This window comes from Pipra filicauda, unplaced genomic scaffold, assembly GCF_003945595.2.
Source record: "Pipra filicauda isolate LSUMZ 115617 unplaced genomic scaffold, ASM394559v2 scaffold107_size2268652_pilon, whole genome shotgun sequence".
Lineage (NCBI taxonomy): Eukaryota > Metazoa > Chordata > Aves > Passeriformes > Pipridae > Pipra > Pipra filicauda.
In genome coordinates, this window is record NW_024103518.1 from 1,422,332 (window position 1) to 1,442,675 (window position 20,344).

The following is a 20,344-nucleotide window of genomic DNA, read 5'->3' on the forward strand; positions in this document are numbered from 1 at the left end:
GGCTCTTGGTTTTAACATCACAGTGCTACTGCTAAGGAGTAATAAATATCTTTAGGGAGGATTTTATGTTGTTATTGGTAAACAAAATCCCACTTGTTCACACCCTGAAGAAAGAAAATTCTCTGTTTTAAAATTATGGCTCTTAAAACAGCTAAACTCTGGGTTAAAATAAAAACAATTTAGATGTGCAAGAGCGTACGTTACAGTTTCAGATAATTTCTGTCTGGTGTCTGTAAACCAACCAGGAACCACAGTGTAGTCTAAATTCAAGTTACAAAGCTCAGTTTCCCACCTATGGTAAGTTGTTAGACTGCATGAGGGCTCAGTGGCTGCTCTATGGGCTTATTGAAGAAGGAGCTCCTATGGATGCTGTCTTTTATGTAGTTATTACTGATAAGGAGTCTGATGAATAAACTGATTCAAAGCTTCAGTCTTGGGAGACTTCACTGAAATACTGTGTCTTAGGTCAAAACCTAGTCTTAATAATTCAACATTAGTACAGATGATGAGAACAGTGGTGGATATTCAGAGACATCCAATTCCCCTATATATATATATATATATATATATATTCAACTAAAATATTTTACATTAATTTATATAATAGAGAAGTATATAAATTAAATCCTAAGGATATTTTGCACTGCCAAAAGTACTACTGTCCTTGGATCTCCGTGATTTATTGGAATATCTGCTGCAAACTGATAGATATAGTGGAGAAGGAGTATCCCAAACTATTTAGTTATCCCAGTGTACAGATTTGATAAATATGAACTTCTGTTTTGAATGAAGTTGTGATATCAATGAAATTTGTGTGACCTGGAAGGACTTGCCTTCAATAACATAATCTTAAAAAAATCAGTTTTAACTTGGATTTTATTCTTTATTTTTCAGTGAGAGTACAGATTCAGTACTTGCTATGGAACCAGGAATACCTTTTCTGCACTGTATTTATATTTAACTATTTTCTGTGAATTTTCAAGGGTAAACTGAAAATATGTAGGTGTATATACATGAAAGCTTTATTTGGATGGAACAAAACTAGTCATTGTACATACATGGTTTTAAGCAAAAACATTTAACCACACAAGAAATGACTGCTAAACTATACAGACTGGTAGACTGGGAAAAAAAAGTCTTTTATTAGGGAAATATTGTATTTCTGTGTTGTCAGTGATGTCATAGAAGCAATGAAAACATCATTACAGTTTCAGAAGAAATTGTCTGGTAATTGAAAGAGGATAATTCATAGATAGTTCTCTACTTTGAATAAAACCAAATCATTTATTCATCCCCAATTAGTGTTTTTGAGTGACTGTGACTTTCTGACATTCATTAGGATAAGCAGCTTGTGGTTCTAACCTAATAATATCTTTAGTCCTCAAAATGCCAAGACTAGGGAAATTTGAATGCAATTTAGACAGGAAAAAGTTGAGTGTGTTTACACTGATTATTTAGGAGTCTAACTTTTGTCATCAATAAAGAAATAAACCAAATATGCATATAAATGACAGTAGCAATGAAAAGTTAAAAAGTAGCAGGAACTTTATCAGGAATGTGGAAAGTTACACTGAAATGGTTCTTTGACCGGGTAGTTTTGTGTTTACTAAATGTAGAAAATAGTTAGGGAAAGTTAAAGGGATTGAGGAGAGACCATAAATAACCATTTTAACTGTGGTTAAAAAAAAAAAGAAAGTACAAAGTATATTTTACATGAAGACATAATAAAAATTATGAGAGCAGAGACGGATTAGTAGAACAGCTAACTGAGAATATGTTTCAGTTCTCTGTAAGGAAAAAGATAATGTGATTGAAATCCATGATAACAAAAATATTTCCAGTCCATTAGCAGTTAAGGAAAGTGATAACATCCAGAAATAACTCATTAAATGTTCTTCAAAGTTTTAATTATTACTAGTTCATTGATTTCCTGGAGTTTTGCAGATATTCAGTACTTCAGCACAGCTAATGAATGCTACCAACTGCTAAGTAGTTACTCTGACATCAGCTTTGTTTGCAATAACAGAAAAGTAGAGAGAAAAATCAAGTAACAAGAACTAAGTAAAAAAAAATAACCAAATACTAATAGCAGTTAAATATTTTTAAAATGGAAAAATAAATTTTAAAAATATCTGATTTGATTATTTCAATATAGTAGACATAAATGCAGGGTTTTCATATACGTGGACATGACTTTTGGCCCAATGTCGTATGACTTTCTAATTTTAAGTAATAGCACAATATTGGTACAGTCCAAATTAGGTGTATTAAGATCTAGCTGGTTGACCTCAAAAAGCATTCATTATTCCTGTACAAAGGTGTTTCCACAGAATTTCAAAGGAAACTCTAAGGCCACCTTTGTTCAGTACTTTTGTTGGTTATACACAAGCAAACACAAATCCATAGTGACAAGAACCATAAATGCCAGTACCAAGGCTGGACCATCAAGGACGTGCTTCTGGGCACACAGAGAGAGGGTTGTGTCACTGCTGAGCTCAGGACCTTCTGATTTTGTCTGCAGTGGGATGAGTATCTCACACTGGTTGTACATACACTCTTCAACCTAAGGTGACTGAAGGCCCACACCAAGACCTTAAACCATCCTGTCCAGGAGCTGCTTTGTGCTGATGACGCCGCCCTTGTTGCCCACACAGAAGCAGCTCTGCAGCGTTTAACATCCTGCTTTGCAGACACTGCTGAGCTCTTTGGGCTGGAAGTCAGCTTAAAGAAGACAGAAGTTCTCCATCAACCTGCACCTCAGCAAGTCCCCCATCATCCCCACATCACCATTGGCAATCAGAGCTCAAATCAGTCCAGCAGTTTAATTCCCTAGGCAGCCTCATCTCCTCGGATGGTGAGATTGACGGGGAGACAGACAACAGGTTAGCAAAGGCATACAGTGCCTTCAGAAAGCTTCATAAAAGAGTTTGGTGAAATAAACACCTGAAGAAAAGTACCAAGATCAGTGCTTACAGAGCCACAGTGCTGTCTGCTCTCTCATATGGATCTGAATCATGGGTCATCCACCGCCACCACCTGCGACTCCTGGAACGCTTCCATCAACGCTGCCTGTGAACAATCCTAAACATCCCCTGGTCAGATGATGTGACCAATCCATCTGTTCTAGAACAGGCAGCAGTCACAGGTATTGAAGCCATGTTGCTGAGAACACAGCTGGGCTGGGCAGGGCACGTCTCCAGGATGAAGGACCAACCACCCCCTCCCTAAGATCTTGCTTGATGGGGAACTTGCCACCGGCTGCTGCAAGAGAGGAGCCCCAAAGAGGAGATACAAGGACTGCCTGAAACAACATCTCAGCCTTGGCCATATTGATCAACAGAACTGGTCTACTCTGGCCTCCAGTCGGGAGGTCTGGAGACACCCCATCTCTAGTGCTGTTGATGCCTTTGAGAAGGCAGCAGGATCACCCCTGAGGAGAAAAGACAGCGCAGAAAGAATCGTGTCTTGCAGAATTTCCCACCTAAGGAGTCTTTCTGCTGTGCCTTTTGCAACCGGACGTGTCTGTCTCGTATTGGCCTTTTTAGCCACCAGTGTGTTTGTAACAAACGTGGGCAGAGCCCTTTCCAAATCTTCCTTCACGAAGCCTGGCCATGATGTACATACACTCTAGGTCTCCATTCCTTTCCCACTGGAAAAGATTTAATAATTGCACTGTGAGCCTTTATACCCAAGAATGCAGCAGACCTTTTGAATTAGTGAACTTTTTCAACCTTACAGGTAAAAAATTAAGAAGACAATTTTTCCACAGGAGTGCACACACCACTGCAAGAGCCTTCATATTTGGGCAGCTAAATAAGCTAGATAAGGATTTGGCTGTTATTATCTTGCCCCATATTCACACACAATTATTTTATCAAAATATGACAGAAGGAAATTGAATATAGCAGTTGTTAAATAGCCAAAAAACCTGGCTTAGAGCTTTCTCCTTCCCTGAAGTAGGAAGAAACCCATGTATTTTAATTATGCTGTCAGCTTACATTGCCAGTTTTTCAGAATCACCCTGAAAATTTGAATGCATTAACAACTACCTGGTCTGTTTTTTTTTCTGGTGTGTATATGGAGCTTCTTTGTCTTTTTAATTAACCTTTACCTTACCATTTCACAGAATATCAGACTTATCTTATTGCAGTCATTTTATTTCAAAGAGTATTTAAAAGATAGTTTGTTAAATTTGGTACTGTAAGAGGCATATTTTTGTTTTTATGAAACAGTATAGTTTAATCACCTTTTGAGAACTCGCACTAAGTAGGTCAAAATGGATAAAGGAATTCTATCAACAGTTAAAGAAAACATCAAATCAGTGGTTAAAGAAAAAGAACATTTCTCGCACATTAAGAGGGGCTATTTTCAGCATTTTTTTTTTAAGAAGCAGTTTAACCTTCATAATGTAGTGCTAGCAATTAAAATTAGAGCAACAGACAAATTAAAAAACCTTAATAGCAGCTAGGATTGTATGTCACCAAAACATCATCAGGAAGAGCTTACTCCCTCTGTTTCAGTAATATGCAAATAAAATTCATTGGGGTTGATATTTTGCTTTACTAAAAACAATAAGAAAATGACACTAGAACAAAAAAGATCTAACCTGGTGTAATTATTATAGTTTTATAAATTAACAGCAAATCTAAGTTGAACCGTATAGCATCATGACTTAGATTTTTATGACTTACCTGACTTCAGCAGTTATGTTAGGAAAAAGTAACAGTCTAAATCTTTTACTTTTAAATAAAAATGCAAGAAGCACTTCCTGCAGTGATTTCTGCATAAAAGATGTGTGCTGTTGTATTGTCAGTGAAATCCCAGTACCATTCAGTTTCTGAGGAAGAAATCATAGATTTATTTTTTTTCTGTAGCTTCTGCAACAATTACAACTTTCAGTGAGAACATTGCCATTGATCTCTCGGTATATTAATCATGAAATTGTCTTTAATACCATTGTACAGCTTCACTTTTTCTGTAGGAAAAGTTTTTAACATCTGTATTAAACACCTTAAAATATCTGGCCACATATGAAAGTTGCATATGGTGTTGCACGTGCACACGTTGCACTCTCATGATTTTAAAAAATTCTGAAGTGTACATTAAAGGTAGAATTTGGGGCAGTATTATTTATGTCTAAATTCAAATTTATGCTGCTTTTGTTTTGCTTTGTCTTGTGTTCATATCTGTATGTCTTGTGAGTCTGATATTGCAGTGGGGTGTAGGAGAGCAGGAAAGAGAGAAAATGAGAAAGAAAGAGAAAAAAAAAGAAAAAGAAAACTAAATTCTCTCTTAAGCAGAGTGAATAAATAGGATCAAAGATTTACTAACATTTTAAATATTTACAGCCCATTGTGATTTCATGAACATTTAGGAGGAGTTAGGAATATTCATACAGTTATTTCTAGAAACCTAATTCCAGCCTTGTCGTCAGAATTCATTCAAGCATAACAAAGCATAACAAAAGGTTTCAAACAGCTATTTCATGTGTTTCATCAGTGGAATAGTAAAATCAAATTATGGTGAAATGCAGAGAAGAAATGTTAATAAGAGTATTTTATTGCTGAAATTTGTTTGGGTCTGTTTTTCTACCTGAAATAGAGCTATGGGGATAGAGCAAAAAAAAAAAAAAAGAGAGAACAATTTTTTAAAATGATCAAATAAAATTTACTTCAAAAATAAAATTTACTGCAACCCCTGCTATCCCCTTTGTTAAAGTTAATATAATAAAAACCAGCAATCTGGATATAGCCATTCTGATATTCTGCGTTTAGATGGTTTTAGGTAAAATATTTTTGAAATCTTACAGAAAGGCTAAATTTTATGAAAAAATTTGAATCATTGTGATGGCTTTTAGAGAGTCACGATAGAATTTGATTTCCAGCATCCTTTGCAGTAATGAAAAATTTAAGATCATACCTCTTTTAATATTTCGAGGGAAGCAAAAATAGATTGTAAGTGATGATGCACCTGATTTTCCTCAATTTTTTCCTGCATGTTTGAGGCAAGGGGAGAGGGGCTGGAATTTTTTTGCTGGAAAATCAAAAGCACTCCAAAGTGTTCACCAATTTCTAGACTGGAAAAATTGAGGATATTTAAAAATTTCCTAAATTGAAAAAAAAAACAACGGAAAATTTTCCATTTTTAAAGAACTCTGAAATTTTCAATTCTAAAGGGAAGCAGTCTAGAAATATGAAACATTTTTCCTGCCATGCCCCTGCAGAAAATTCCAAGATTTTACTTGGACATCTTTAAAATCGTTTTCCTTAGCCTGTTAGGAATCAATTTTTTGGCATACATGTTTTTTTTTTTGTTTTATTATCCTGCTCATACTGCCATTGCACTGTCATGTCAGAGCCATAGTAGGGCCTACAGATAAACGGAGAACTCAGAATTCCTGGACTAAATCAGTCTCAAAACCCTACAAAATGGTGTCATTCTAACGAATATTTTAGTCACTATTTCCCTTAGTATCAAATACTAATAATTCATCTAAATATTTTCATAATCTTTATACTATTTTGCAATGTTTATTATATTACATTCTAGTCTAAATCCTTAGATATCTCAAAGATACAGAAAATCATGAGCTAAGCAACTTCAGAAAATAGTAGGTAAGAGCTAAAAGCATATTAGACACTCACAAAACGTGTCTTTAGAAAGTAACAAACTCATGATATTAAATCCACTAAGATACAAAGGAATTTTTCTGGTGAAAAGTTACTGACTTGTCTCTGTCTCATCTTTTTGCTATAAAAGTGAACAGAAATAAAGTGCCCATTAATGGGATTTTATTTTTAAAATTTTTAATCAAATTCAATATTAAAGTAAGATCTAATAATAAAGAATAAGTGAAATACAGAGATATAATTAGATAATGATATTATGCATGCAGAATGCATTTTTACGTACATACTGCAATTTTCATTCACTTTTTTAAACTTTCTGTCACAACCTGGTCCTGCTCTGGACTTTTGAGGAGAGATGGACAGTGATCTCCTATTTTTTTGCTGTTTTAAATAAACTTCATTGGCCTCCTGGCCGGATGAAAAAGAGCAGTCTTTGTCGAACTTATATCCTTTTGTTTTTCTTCCAAAACATGAATAGTTTATGTTCTAGGTGAATAATCTTCAGTTACAACCTGTTGTATGTAAGGATTTTGACAGAGAAATGAGTGTTATATCATGAAAATTAGTGCCACAGAAACCCAATACACTTGTTAGTCTGTCAGTCTGTCATTATTTAACAAAATGAAGAATTCTGTTTTTTGCAATACAAAGTTCAGTGCTATGCATTTTTGTGTATTAATGTCATTTAAGAATCAATGGATTGTACTGCACCTTAAAGAAATATTTTCAACATTTGCAGGATCAAAGATATTTCTTAGTTATTTTTTTGCAGTTAAATAATTTATGAACTTGTAGCTGCTCCAAAAAGCCTTCACCTGTGTGTTCTAAAATTGCCATGGATGCTCTGACATGAGAGCTGCTTTGCATATTTTGTAGGGTTTACAGTCCCCCTTCAATTTCAAAATTTTAAATATTAAGGACCTAAATTGCAGTGTCATGAAGATTCTAGAATTTAAATAATTTCTTTAACTTTCTTTCTGTTGTTGTTGTTGTCTCTTCCTAGTGAGACAGTTGTACTTGTAAATTATATATTATATGTTATATGTTATATATTATATATAATATATCATATATTATATATTATATATTATATATTATATATTAATTGTATAATTATATTATATACTATATACTATATAATATTACATAGTATATATAATATACACATATATGTAATATCTTATATATATAATATATATATACAATATACATGTACATATGTATATATATATAATATTATATATTATGAACCATGTTAAAGGAAACTAAAAGATCACCAATAAATTAAGCTGCTCAGTCTTCAGTATCTCGAGGTAAAAGAATCATCTTCCTTTATATAGTGTGTGAGTTTACCTAGGCTTCCAGAAGATAAACAAAGAGAAATGTAACCTTAAATAATCCTGTTTGAGGAAGCAGGTTTAAATGAAAATTCAAAATAAAATCCAAAATGAAATTGTTACCCACATTAACAAATGCATCTAAGGAGAGGTTATTCATTGTATTCAAAACTAATTATTCATTCTCAAACTATACATAATTAATCTGAAAGTTCAGTAGGAATCTTCCAGACTTTTCAAGGTTTGAAATCTAAAACAGAATTTTAAGTCTATTACCCAGGAATTTCCTGAAAAATAATTATTTAAATAAATAAATAAATAAAAATCCACGAGAAACTAGTACTAACTAAATCTCCAGGAAAATGAGAAGGACTTAGTTAAAATCATTTGCATCTTGAAAAAATATGTTTTGCTCAATAGTGGCTAAGAACAGTGGGTAACACAATATAGAAATGTTATTCCCCATTTTATCAACATTTATTTTTTGTTGATAAATTGAAACGATCTCTTCATTTTAAAATTTCTCATACGTAACAAAATATATACATTAGTGAATATCCTGTGGGAGCAGGACAGTACAAGTATGGCTAGGCTAATGTGATTTTGAAATGCAGATGGGATTTTAAGTACATAATTAGTGTCATTGATCAGGCATTGATTTAAAAATATCCACAACTGAGATCTCCGGTGTTGCCAGCTGCAGGAAAAGAGACACAAGGGTGGAATTTTAACATAACCACAGTCCAGAAACCTTTGCACTTTTAGCATCATATATGATGATAGCTGCATTCTGAATTTTTAAAGGGGAATGTTAGAAATAATTTTAATAATTAAATAAAAATGTTAAACAAATGTATAAAATAGACGTCACCCAAAACTTTTTCAGCGTTATGGTTTACTTGGGTTGTGGGTAAAAAGTTGTGCTCATTATTTTTAGAAATAAAGCAGCCAAAGTCTTCCTTTGATATTAGATCCTTGAGCTGGAGAAAGATGAATGTCTTTCTGATGGGAAATCAAAAGTGTCTACTGATTCTAAGGCATAAATTGTCAAAAGATCACTGGTAGGATCTCACTGATAAATCTGTTTTCAGACAGCCTTGATATTTCGACTTCTATGTTTTAAAAGGGATTAAGCTGCCTCATGTTGAGTGCACCTGATTTCTACATATAGAACCAAAGGATGGAGTGGGGTCTCCACTTTTGCTGTTGTTGAGAGGGATAATAGATTTACACCTGGAAAGCAGAACCCTTTATTTGAGGTTATTGTATGTCTCTAATTCTGAAATAGGATGTTTGCAGTCTAAGAACGTTTATAAAATCGTTGATTTTAATTAAGCTCAAAACAAAAGAAAAAAATAGCAGACCACAGAAAGTGAATTCAGGTCCTTAAATATTGTAGAAGTACCTCAGATCAAACAAAATCGGAGTTGATTTAGGACGAGAAAGAACTGGAAAAATATATTTGTTTTTTCTTTGGGTAATTTTAGTTTTTCTCCTTTTATTCCATCTCATTTTCCACAAGAGATTTTTCATACGATATTCAGTGAAGCATTTTCATGTTTTTCAATATATCTTTGCAATTATTTATATCCAAAAACTTATAAGAAATCTTATAAACATGTTTTGATTGATAGACCATGAGAGTTTAATTGGATATTTTACCTTCATTAATTGTAAGAATTCTGGACAATGTATGCAGTGTTGTTTTATTTAGACTTATGCTAAGATAGTGTTTTATCTCTTTAGGTGTTCAGTGTATTCTCACCTTGTTAACTGTAAAATATCCTTTTGACTTTATAACAATAAATGTGGGACTCATTACATTGTTAAAAAGAGTATTGCATTCTGAAGTGAACACCAGTTGGCAAAAGAGACACTTCTTCCTGTTTAGAAACTAATTGCTCCTGAGTGTAGCTGATACTTGAAAAAATCCTTAAGCAGTGATGACTTTACAGTTTTTCAAAGTACAGCTATTAGAGGTAAATATTTCTGAACTACTAAAATGTAAATATTCTGACAAAGTTCTGCAAAGTTTAACATATCCATAGCCTTATACATATCCATTTTGCTAAGAAGCAACCATTCAATAGAAACATGAGTAAAAGTACTATGAGCATTAACTGTGTGTGCCTTACACATGATCTAAAATGCAATAAACCAGGACAGATTTTGGTCTAGCTATTGATTTTTTTTAATGATGAATCAGGATTCTTATATATTAAAATATTAATTCAATAGGTTTGTTTTCTGTGTGATTCTGCTTTTTGCACTTTCCCTCTAGCACTGTAGCCAATATTTAGGTATAAGATCTTTTTCATAAACCAAAAATCATTTTTTTTGCTTATATGGACTTCTTTCCCAAGTTACCCTTTTTTACATCCTCTAATAGTCAGAGCAGTAATAGTTTTAAAATATATTATGTGGGGAAATCAGAGGGTATAATAAGTAATTTCTGTATAAAATCACAGGCCTAGCTACTAATTTCCTGCTGAAGACCAGCTGTCTACATTTAGCAAAAAGTCAACCTTGAAATTGGTAAGCTTAGAAGACTAGTCATGAAAGAGCCATTCAGGCAAAAATGAAATGACCCATTAAAATCATAGATTTCACAACTCATTACATTGTTGACTGTGTTTCCTCAAGGGATTGTTTTGCCTTTTGGAGAACTAAGAAGGCTTGATTACTTTTCTAGCCTGAAGAAATAGGGAAAAGCTTTCATCATTTAATCTTTCAAGTGCTAGAGATACAAACATGTGTGAAAATGAAACGGCAGAAGAAAAAAAAAAAACCAAACAAAAAACCCTCTCGCCTTCTATTTGTAATTGCAATGAAAAAATGTCTTATTTTTGTGTTACATGAGTATTTGTCATGTAAAATTAATCTCGTGATCATAATTTGTACCTTTAAGTTTTCCAGTGGACCGACGTAATCAAATTGTAATCAGCAGAGTTGCTAAAGGGGCCAGATGCATGCATGGGTTTCTTCAGAGTTGTCCTAGGGTAAAAAGTGTTTTCCCCTGGAGTTAGAAAGTGGTAACCCCTCGTGAGGGTGTTGTTTCTGGGTGTAGGGCCAATCGCAAGCTACATTTTGTTCCTTTGAAATCAACGTATAACAGACTGGAAGAGATGATGTAGTTGGAAGAGATGTAGCCATGTTTTAGGCCACGAGGGGAGAAGGGCCAGGAGCCCTACTGGGAGCTGTGGAAGCCCAGAACAGTGTTAAAACTGGATCAGGTGCCGTGGTCAAAGGCTGGGGGAGTTTCTCCACTGTGAGTGGGCAGCAGAAGACACTGAAAGTGGTGGCGGAGCAGCACTGAACAGAGAACTGTGGCCGAGAGCCAGAAGTGATAACAAGCAGCAGAGATGGCACATAGACAGGCTGGGAGACACAGAGATGTTCCTGTAGGAGAGAGAGCTGGCAACAAAGCAGAGAAAACTCAGCAGAAACTGTTTTGGGGGCAAGACTGAATTACTTTCCCAAAACCCTGAGACCTCCTAGAGAGGAGGGGTGGACTTCCAAATTCTTAGGGAGTCTCAAAATGCAGCAGCAGCTAGGAAGGGAGAGAGAGAAGAGCTGAGAGCTCAGAGGCATCCTGAGAGCTGGACCAGGACGGAATGCAGAGGAGATGGCCTTGCCCCCCTGCTGTTGCCACGCTGGCAGTTTGAGACAGAGCAAAGGAGCTCTGGTAGAATGCTTGGGGCAAAGACTGAACTGAGAGCTGCCCTAAACATTCTGAGTCAGGAGGAGTTTGAATCCCCTGAGGAAGGGACTTTCACGAAGATGCCCCTGCAATTTTTGATATGACCGTGGTGAAGCGAGTTTTGTCCCTGCTTTGCAGCCCACGGGAGAGACCTTTGGTTGGAGCTGAAGGGCTGAGAAGGGTGAGAGAAGACCCCCTTGTATTGTAATGGAGAGAGAAATCTTCCAGCTACGACAAATCCAGCTACGGCTGCTACATTGAAGAGGAGAGACACTGCTGCCCTGAAAGTGGAAAGGATCTTTCCTTCTTCCCTTCTGAACTTTTACTGGAGGGAGAGGAAGGACTTGGTCTAATGTAATTATATTGCTTTACCATAGGACAGATAGTTAGAATTGTGTATATAATGTCTTATAGTATTTATTTGTATAATAAACTGTAATTTAATTCCCTTCCCCCAGTACTGAGTTGTGTTATGTCTGGAAAAACCTCTCACACTGCAACAAATTGTGGGAGGGGGGCTTGGACTTGGAAATTGGATTTTTGGGGGTCTCAAACCAGCACAACACTAAAGTGAGAGAGCACAAAACCCACCATGGCTCTGTTCTCATTTCCTAAGAGCATGCAAGATGTTTTTTCTCTCACGGATCCAGAAAAGTCGCGTGTGTTCGTATTTCTCAGAATTCTTAAAAATGTTTCCAAATTCGTCCGTGTGACTGATCTGTGTCTTTCACTTTAGTCCCAAAGACTGAGTGAGACTTTGTGAGCCACTGTTAAGCAGTTCTCCCTCAGGTATCCATCGTTTTCTGGGCCTGGGAGCAGTGAAGAAACCAGGAAGAATTTGGGAAGGTTCAGGCTGAACTGGGATTTCTGGCACATGGAATTATAACACCGGGAATGGTAGCATCAATACTGCTGGACTGTTTGACCTAAGTGGCAGAATCTGAAGCAGCTGGAGCCTTATTCTGAGAGGACATACATAATTACAAACAGGAAGAACTTTCTGAATGCCAAAATTTTGCTTTAGAGAAGGCAATATTCCCAGTGCAGTTTCTGGCTGTATTCCATCTGCTTTAGCTCTTAAGTACTTTCACGTGCCTTATACACCAAGTTCCCTAACTTTACACAATTTCTGAGATCAGAAGAGGCAAAGGCACAATTATTTCATAGCTTCTACTTGCTGAGGCAGTTTCGGCTTACATGGTCCCAAATGTCCTTCTGGCCTTTAATCCAGGTTTCCAGGACTCAGTTTCCCAGTCGAACTACCAGACATTCAAACCAGATTTAAAGGACTGCTCCTGGTTGACTGTTACATGTAAGAAGTGACCTTGCAGATCCAGGATATCCTGCCATGAAAGTAGTCATCAGAATACATTTCTTACCTCAAAATCCCTATGGATATTGAAGTTACCTGCAACTGATTCAGTTTTGGAACCAACGAGCCTTCGACGTCTCATTGAATCCAAAGCAAATTGTAACTTAGTATCTTCATCTGTGTTATAAAATTGCCTACTGGCAATATCAGTTTATCTTCCATTTGTGCAATCTCTAATCTTTTTTTTCACCTCATAACATCCATGTTTATTCCTGAAATGTACAAAAAACCCCAAACTCAACATATGCTTTCTAGGATCACAATTTATTCTTTCTGTGTCATTCATTACCATTTTCTGGTTTCAGCTTACTTAAAGACTTTCTTCGTATTTTCACACGTGAAGTATTTATGATGAATTTGATGCAGTTATGTCAAACTCTCTAACTGAAGTCCAGTTCAAGTCACAATGTTCTCTGTCCCCATGTCTTCTCGTTCTGTCTTCCCATCATATAAAGGAAACAGGGGCAAATGAACTGCAAAATAAATTTCCTCATTTCAATTCTGGTACCTGGTGGTAGCCCATAAATCTCAGCAGCACTTCTTCAGTGGACCAGTGCAGGCAGACCTTTCAGGGTTACTTAATAACAAAGCTTGATTATTTTTTCCATTTTATCTGTCAGCCAAATGCAGTGGTTGACAAAAAAAAAGGGAAAAAAGCTCATACTCTTGACACATACTAGTCACCTGATAACTAGCAAAATCCTGATATAAACATTAGAATTGCTGAAGGCATTTTTCAGACTAAAAAAAAAAACCAAACACAAAACACAACCCCCTTCACCCCCCCCAAAAAAAACCCCAACTGGAAAAAGGAAGAGAATAAGCCCGAAACACTAAAGAATTCACTGTAGTTATAAGTCTGGCAGAATTTGAAATACCTGGAAATAATGGATAACCTTAATAATAAACCATACCACCAAGATTTCCTATAATGTAATTCTCCCTACCTTTTTTACAGATCAGTGAATTTGGAATCCAGATCTATATCTTTTCAATTTCTTGTAACTTAATAAGGGAGGAAGGAGCTTGTCAGTTCTTGGCAAGCTATGGTTGGGCAATCCACATTCCGAGCTGACATCCAGCTGTAAAAGGCTCCCATAATATGATCAGCTGTGGTCAGGTTTGGGATTGATTTGTGGCCCATTCCAAGCCCATTTATATATTATCCTATTTGGTAAAATAGAATGTACTTACTAGTGCTAAATTACTTAAGGAATAGGAGTTGAAAATGGAATTTTAGCTATCAGATCTCTGATGTCTGCAGTAGCTCATATAGTGTATTGGCAGATACTAGATAAGAAAAAAAAACCAACAACATAATATTTCTGGTTGTTTTTTTTCTAGAGACTATACTTTGTCCTCTGAACCATCAACACTCTGCTACCCAAGTGTAGATAAGTAAGAGTATCATACACTTGTATAGAGTATCATATATTTGTAAATTTGATTTTACCATTTTAAAATTACCCAAAGTCATTCTGTATTAGTGTAGTTTAGAAAAGCATTCAATTTAACTTCCTCCCTCTCACTCCCAGATAGGGCTGTGATACTGTGGGTATACCCTGTACCAGTGTTGGAGAATAGAACATTCTTAGGGTTTTTTATTTGAAATAGTTATATGTTAATAGCTTTCTAAAAGTCCTAATTACCTGCCAGAGGAAAAGCTCCTCCATGAAACTTTAATATGTGAAACACATAAAAATTTTACAGCTAGAAGAACTTGGGCAACCTGCTATGTGTTATTTGGTGTCTGCCTGCATTAAGTGGGAGATGAGAGGTATCGGATAAAATGTCTCTGATGGCAAAACTGGAAGAGCTTATTACACTGCTTTCCAACAAATACCTTTGTGGAATCTGACTTTTTAAACACCCTATTTTAATGTAACATCTGCTGCATTGCTGCAGCATTATGGTCTGACTAGGAGAGCAGCTTTATTTCTGTTTGAAATTGTCTTTTTGCTGAGAATTCCAGTTAAATTTGATTATCAACATTAAGATCATATTGACCTCCCTATCCAAATTTTATGTGCTATATCTGCATTCCTTTTCATTTGCTGGCATAATTGTTGAAGGGTGTCATATGCTTTTTTGTGAAGTTTTGGCTACTATTTTGGTCTTTTCTTAAGATATGAGACTAGTTTAGCCTTGGTAGGGAGAATATAATCTCTTCAAAAAACTGCAGTATTTGACACTTTCTACACTCTGTCAACACCGTTATTATTGCACAACTATAAAACTAACATTCTGGCAAAAGCAATTGGAAATGATTCCCTGTTGTTTAGCTTCTGGTTTTGTTATAGCCCAGTAAAAGAAAAGAGTGGTCACACAGTAAAGGTTGTTTCTTTTTACAAATGAGAACTGAAAAAAAAGATTCAAATATTAGCGAATAATTAATAAACTATTTTCCTTTAATTATTAATTATCAGTTTCCCTGTCATTTACTTATTTAATACCAAAGATCAATTTTCTCTAAATATTAGTTTTCAATGTGAAGAAATCTTTACCTGACTACATCTTCATTCCTCTGCTTAAGTAGACAAAATTTCTTCATAAAGACAGAAATCTGCGAAACCAAAAAATAAAATGTTATCAGGTGGACAGCATAACAGCTCAGAAGTTTCATGCTCCAAATTCACATCTCTTAGAGGCAGACAGTGTGTTTTTATTCTTAAAGAGCTTTTAACCAGTTTGACCTTGATCTTTGACTAAATCTCTTCAGGCTACCCAGGACTAAATAGAAATGAGTTCTTGAGTTCATAATTCCAGGTGCAATCCAGTTAGTAATGTACATTTCTTAGCCACCTGACATTTCTAAATCAAATAAGTAATATATTTTTTAAAATTTAAGGGACTTGAGGAGATGTGTGTGTGTATATAACTGATTTTCTGGTGAATACTGTCAGCTTCTCTTTTTTTAGTATATATATATATATATGATTTATATATATGTATATATATGATGCATAACTTATATACATACAATGGGTAATTGCTGATATTGGATTAACTCCCCGTTCATCAGACTCATGCTAAAGAATGACAGTTCACAAAATCAATATTTAAAAGAAAGAAAATACTGTGTAAATATTAATAAGTTGCACTGGCTTACATTAAGTTGCATTTTGTCTGTTCCTTAAAAAGAATTCTGTGTAATGTTTTAAATATTTTAATATTTATGAAAAAAAAAATAGAGTTGGAATGATAGTAGCCTGCAGAAGTTACATTGTGAAATTCATCAAGGTTTACAGCAGGAATATTATTCTTCTGAAAGCTGTGGAAACTTTTCTACATAACAACTACTATGATTTATTTATTTTTACATATATTATATAACCTGATTCCAGTAGTTCTGCTCTCCATAATGACTGTCATTACAAGAAGCTATGATGCTCTAAAAAGATGGGATCTGAATATGCATAAATACACAATTTTTAGTGTGAGAAAAGCTTTTAAGTTAAATGTTTTATAAATAATACAGCTTAGTTATGCATTAGTTATACACCAGTTGTCTTAAAGCTGATGCAAATATTAAATCCCTGAATTTCTCATTTGGCTGTTGAGGTTGGTTGATTTAGTTTCATAAACATTATAATGATATTTTTGAAAATCACAAATGAGGACTAATGTCATTATAATACTGTGGGAAAAAAAATAAAAAAAATCCAGATTGCTGAAAAATAAAACCTTGTTCCAGGGATGAAATTTAAATGAGTGGAACTGCAGTTTTTCTTCATTGTTAGGTACCTTAATTAATAAATGTCCTCCAAAGTTGTATGAAACAATAATAAAACTCTGCTAATATTTATAGCTGTACTACTTATCATTTAAGCATTTAACCAACAGAGATGTTATCTTCTGATAATCAAGCCAGATGTGATTATATTTATTGATCATGAAATTCCATTAGTCTGGCTGAATTCTATTTTCCCTATGTTATTTTTTCTAATCATAATACTTATCCTCTCAGGGTTTATGCCAACAAAACTGAGTCAGGAGTGAATGCTGTTTGTCCTTCTTTATTTTGAAATGTTCAAATCTCTTCTTACTCCTGAGGGCTTACTTCCACATTATGTGGTGAAGTATTGACATCATAATCCATGAATTGTGAAAAACACAGATATTGCACAAATACACAAAACCAGAAATTTACTCGGATTTGAAGAAGAATAGTGCATCTTATTTTTAGTTCTTTTTTATGAGTGGGAATATTAAACCATAGAAGGTAAATGATTAGTCAAATCATGACTTTCTGAAAGCTCCACAATAAATTTCTGTTATCAACATTTCAACATTCAAATCAGTGTGGAAAAGATGATTGGAAACTAAACAGAGTGACTTAAGAAGAGTTATACTAACTTTCCATTCCAGCTGAGGATCTGGCATGATGTGTCATCAATAGATGCAAATGAATAAAGTGCTGTGTCATGTGACAGACATTTGCCAGGCCCAGAGAGTGGTGGGGATGGAGCTGCATCCACTTGGCATCCTGTCACTGGTGGTGTCCCCAGGGATCAGTGTTGGGCCCAGTTCTGTTCAATATCTTTACTGATGATTTAGATGAGGGGATTGAGTCCACCATCAGCAAATTTGCAGATGACACCAAGCTGGGGGGGAGTGTGGATCAGCTGGAGGGCAGGAGGGCTCTGCAGAGGGACCTGGACAGGCTGGAGAGTTGGGCTGATTCCAAGGGGATGAGGTTCAACCAGGCCAAGGGCCGGGTCCTGCCCTTTGGCCACAACAACCCCCGGCAGCCCCACGGGCTGGGACAGAGGGGCTGGAGAGCAACCAGGCAGGAAGGGAGCTGGGAGTGGGGATGGACAGGGAGCTGAACAGGAGCCAGAGTGTGCCCAGGGGGACAAGAAGGCCAATGGATCCTGGCCTGGCTCAGGAACAGGGTGGCCAACAGGGCCAAGGAAGTGATTCTTGCCCTGGACTCAGCACTGGTGAGGCCACCCCTGGAGTGCTGTGTCCAGTTCTGGGCCCTCAGCTCAGGAAGGACATGGAGGGGCTGGAGCAGGGCCAGAGGAGAGCAACGAGGCTGGGGAAGGGACTGGAGCACAAGTGCTGGGAGGAGAGGCTGAGGGAGCTGGGGGGGCTCAGCCTGGAGAAGAGGAGGCTCAGGGGAGACCTCCTCACTCTCTGCAACTCCCTGACAGGAGGGGGGAGCCGGGGGGGTTGGTCTCTTTTCCCAGGCAACTCTCAGCAAGACAAGAGGGCTGGGTCTGCAGCTGTGCCAGGGGAGGGGTAGGTTGGATATTAGAAAGAATTTCTTTCCAGAGATGGTAATCAGGCATTGGAATGGGCTGCCCAGGGAAGTGGTGGATTCTCCGTCCCTGGAGGTGTTTAAGGACAGACTGGATGTGGCATCAGTGCCATGGGCTGGGAACCACAGCGGGGTTGGATCAAGGGTTGGACTTGATGGTCTCGGAGTTCCCTTCCAACCCAGCTGATTCTATGATTCTATAAGTGAACAGAATGCTGGGAATCAAACACCAAATTAGGATAATATTGTATGTGTACGAGATGTTGCACTAACCAGTTTCATCTCATCTTTTTGGGTGCTTGTCAGGTCAAGGAGCTCACAAATGTACAGAAATGGAACTCCACTGGTACAGGCAGATTGTGACACTCGTGCCTTACACAAAGTCAAAATGGAATCAGACCAGACATTTCAGTGGAGTTATGGATCACTAGTGCAGGATATTCATAATCTTGTGTACATAAGATTTTTAAGGACCAGAAAGATGGTGCTGCACCCGTTCTCTTAAAAAACCATGTTCTCTTTGTGTGTGTCAGATCTTCATGCAGGCCCACAAGCAGATGGAGTTGGCCAGCATTCCCCTGCTGATAGCTGGAGTAATTTATACCCACAATAATGAAAATAAAACAGAGATTTTCTGTTTTAAATATACGCACTTGGAGTATTTTTGCTTGGAAACTGCAGGTGTCAATATTTGATCTGTTTGCTTTGCTGGACTAAATGCACCATGTGTGCTGAAACGGGTGCCAAAGTCAGTGAATCAGCGTTTTCAAGGCTGAAATAGAATTTCCAGAAGTGAAAGTGAATTATGGAGGATTGATGTTAAAGCAGTGGTAAAAAGAACAGGAGCAAACATGTTCATCTGCTCAAAGTTACTGTCTTGCTCATTTTCTGACAAAGTATACAAACATATCCCTCTGCTAAGTACAACTAGAGATGATATATCTAGTTATTTAGGATTTAGTTTGGTATTATTTTTCAATTATTATTATTATTATATTCAATTATTTTTCAATTTGTTGCCATTCTTTTTACAGTTGACTGACATTGCTGTTTAGCACTCTTCAAAGCAGTGTGCAAATGCTCAAGGAAATACAAGAATATCTGAAACATTCTTTACCTCTTTTACAGGACAGTATAAAAAAAAAATTAATTATTCCATACCTGTACCAATCTGCTCTTATAAAGCCAGTACTTCCTATTAAAATTACAGAGGTGGATTTATATTTAAGAAGACGGGAACACAAACCATAAATGAATGTCAGGATCAGAGAAATATAATCTGGGTAGACTTATTTTTGTGTTTTGGTGTAATTCACATCACTGAAGCTTGTAGCTGGAATTAGGAAATTTGATTTAATTACCCTGGAAAACATAATGAGAAATTGTCACAGTGGCAAATATTTAAAACTCACAGTCTTCTTGTGCCACATATACTAAGGCAAACTGATCAATACAGAATATTTTAAGCTTGCTTTCCTTTTATTTTAATTTTTTGACCAGAGTCAGTAAAATATTGGGATGGCACACTAGCCTGAAGTGAACAGTGCTAAATGCAAAAGAACCAGGTTTAATTTGGTTTCAAATTTTGTTTTTGCATAAAATTGGGCAAGACCACTGAAGAAAACAAGGATAGACGGTTCAGTGAAAGCAGCTGATATGTAAAGAACATGTAAAAAGTTATTAGCCTGAAAGGAGTTGAGTAAGTTTATCAAATTGTGATGAACAGTGTATTTGAGTTAGAGATATTGTTTTCTTTGTTTCGTTGTAACAAATATTTATACAATAAATACGTATTTTCCATTTCCACTCCATTTGGTTTATATTAGCTGATATAATATACAAGTAGAAATCACATCAGTACAGAACTTTAAATGAGAGTGCTGCTTAAACTCAGTGGTGTAGAAAGATGGTGGTAGTGAGATCTTTTTTTGTTTTAGTTTTCCCCAGGAAGTTTTCTATGCATCACCTACCTGTGAACAAAAAGAGCTCCTCAGGTAAAATTCACAATGATGAGGTGTAAATGATCCTCACTTCACTGATGGA

General features: G+C 36.1%; 1 protein-coding gene and 1 long non-coding RNA gene across 2 annotated transcripts in view; one reads left to right on the forward strand and one right to left on the reverse strand.

Annotated features, from left to right (window-relative positions):
* LOC113995955 (contactin-associated protein-like 4) overlaps nt 1-20,344 on the forward strand; it is a 208,956-nt gene that overhangs the window by 49,843 nt on the left and 138,769 nt on the right. The gene's annotated exons all lie outside the window — the stretch shown is intronic.
* Nucleotides 13,301-18,604, reverse strand: LOC120323089. Its single transcript, XR_005563232.1, has 3 exons — nt 18,575-18,604; nt 15,543-15,601; nt 13,301-13,511 (listed from the first exon to the last, which is right to left on the reverse strand). It is a non-coding gene; the product is annotated as an uncharacterized LOC120323089 (long non-coding RNA).